This window comes from Arabidopsis lyrata, assembly GCF_000004255.2.
Source record: "Arabidopsis lyrata subsp. lyrata unplaced genomic scaffold ARALYscaffold_65, whole genome shotgun sequence".
Taxonomy (NCBI): domain Eukaryota; kingdom Viridiplantae; phylum Streptophyta; class Magnoliopsida; order Brassicales; family Brassicaceae; genus Arabidopsis; species Arabidopsis lyrata.
Window position 1 is genome coordinate 43,453 of NW_003302503.1, and position 3,165 is coordinate 46,617.

The following is a 3,165-nucleotide window of genomic DNA, read 5'->3' on the forward strand; positions in this document are numbered from 1 at the left end:
TATACATTTTTAGTACATTTTATCGATCCAATCGGGTCGGATTTTTTATAATTTTGACCCGGAAATCTTCAATCGGATCTTTCCTTAAATTTGGCAAAATTCAAAAACGAAATTATTAATTAAAATATAAAAAATATATATATAATCTCAACTAATTAATATAGGGAAAATTGGAAATAAAAGATATCTACTTAAAAATTTGTCCATATATATCTTTTTCTTGTAGATTGGTCAAATAGGTTTCTTAAAAAATCAAAACCCAATTTTACCCTCATTTTCTCTCAAAATTAATTAAAAATTGATTTTAAAAATAAAACTCCTAATTTATTTACAAAAATTAAATAGAAATCTATAGAGCTTATTCTCCACCACTTTAAATTATAAAAACGCCGAGATTTTAGATTCATACATGCTTCTTTCCTGATCAAAAGTAGTGTCGATCACATTTTTTTTTCTGGGAAGCCCAACGAATGTCAGTGATGCAAAGTTCCACTTTACAAATTTACTATTGATCCTTTGTCTAGTCACCACCGAAACAATACTAAGAATTTCATTTAAAATTGTTTTTGGTCATGGACAACGGTCTCACCGCCCACACATGTCTCATGTCACAATCGCCACACATGACTCTTTATGTTGATGTCCATTGAGAAACTAAGGCACAAATCATTGAAGAAAAAAAAAAGAATTTGAAAGAAAACGTGTTCTTAGTTTTTTTTAAAAAAGTTGTAGACAACGACTTAGATAATTACGAGCTTAGGGTTTAGAAAACGTTTTAGGTTTTAATTTTGTCTAAAAAGATTGGAAAACGACTTCTACATATTGTAGATCATAATATAAACAATAAATATTCATTTAAAACGTAATTTAAAAATTATATTTTGTTTCTTTTTCTAAAGATTTACTTTCTATATTTAAAACATTCTAAAAATAACAGAAATCGAAATCTGCAATACCGTAGAATTTACATTCTAAACAAAGATTACAATTTCTATCGATAGCAGAAGATGTAGAAATTATTAGAATGGGTATTCTAAAATATTTAGATTATAGAACAAAACGTAGACTGCATGTTCTAAATATTTTAAATATATGATTTTCGGATTTCTAAAATTCTCAGAACATAAATCTAGTCTGAAATATGTAGAACATGTACAAAAATGCAGAATACACATTCTGAATTTCGCAGAACTCTAGAAAACGTGTTCTACCAAAATTAGATGAAACTTTATCTATCAAAAAATCAACTTTTTTTAAACCAAATCTAAAAATTTTCACTTCAAATCACCTCTACTCTTGTATATCTACCTGTTTTTATGATTATTTTTTTAAAAAAACATTTAAATTAGGGTGTAGGGGTAAAATCGTCCAAACTGACAATTTCACAAAAAAGTTGTATATGGACAAATTTTTAAGTAGATATCCTTTATATCCTTTAAGTATCTAAACTCTTTATTTATGGAATATTTATTAAGATTTATATAGATAAAAAAATCAAATATGATGATTTAATGCTAATATAACAAATTTGAGCTAATTTCCTAAAACTCTCTACTTAATTTAAACATAAATATATGATTCTCATTTCACTTTTATTTGGTCTTATATTTATATTACTTTGAATTATTATAAAATATATATAGTTAATAAAATTTTAGATTTTTTTTCTGCATATGCTATGATTCAAATTTTAAAAAACGGATATATATTACTCAATCGATGAAGAAAAAAGTATATGTACAATCTATTTAATATTTTTGAATTACATATTTGCTCAAGGTAATCGGGTCGGGTTTTAATTGATTCAGACCCGGAAATCTTTGATTCAGATCTTTCCTATATTTTTGAAATTTTGTAGTTTTTTTTTTGGAAAGATTATCTACAAATAAAATTACGACATTATTGATCATTGCATTAAAATTAAATTCTAATAACCCGTTGGTAAGATTTTTTTATAGATAAGGAAATTAGTTATGAAGATTTAGTGCTAATATAACACCACTAAATCGAATAATCGGTTATTGGTATGATTTTTAGAGATAAGAAATATTTTGAGATGTATTAATGCTACATAACACAATTAAATTGATAGAAAAACCTTATTTTCTATGATTGTTATAAAGTACATATTTGCTAATCTAATTGGATCGGGTCGATTTTGTATCCATGCAACGAAATTATTGCAATCAGATCTTGGCTAAGATTTTTTTAAAAAATAAAGAATTAATTATTGTGAAGATACGGAGAACCCATATTTACAGAGAATATTCTATAGAATAATTATATTTATAAAAAAAATTCAATAAAATCTTTGCAAATATATATATATATCTTCCCAAAATTTTAGGAAATATTAAATTTTATATTGTAAGCTAGCTTTAACCTAAGGACAATACTCTAAACTTATACCCTATATAAACTGATCAAGTTTCTCATTCATCACCCTAAACAAACACTTTGATTTTTTTTATTCCAAAGCAAAATAAAAATGATCATTTTCGTGTTACTGTTCTTTTAAACAATTAATTGTTACCTAATATTTTGTATGATCCAGCTTACACTAAAGATTAGTTTGTAGTACTTCTTATCATTTGATCTTTGATTTTTGTTTCAAATGTCCAGTTTATTTTGAAAACGTTTTCATGTTTCTTCTCTACATTTTTAATGTTTATAAATGTTTTTTTTAGGCTAACAATTTCATTCCTTTTCCTCTTCTTTCTTTAGGGTAAGAAAATGATTTCTTTTTCTACATAAAATGAGATTCTTGTTCTTAATTTTCATTATTCTAATGTTATCATTTTTAAATCAATTAAGTTTTATCAATAACAGGTTTTTCTCACTACAGGAAATAAGAGTATTAATAGCAGTACATAATAGCGTTTTTGATGGTTCTGCTATAGTTGAAGTTTGAGAAAATTTTTTTAGCCTTTTTGAAAAGGTAAACGCTATAATAGAGTGACCTCGAAAATACTTTATATAGGCGCATAACTTTTAGTTATACGATAGCATATATGTCAATAAAAACGTTATCGTAGAGGTAACCGGGAAATGAAAATTTCATTGCCTCCAAAAAAAAATTTTTAAGTAACAAAATAAAAAATATATATATATATATATATATATAGAAAAAAGGAAGGAATTAGAAGAGAAATATGGATTAGGTTA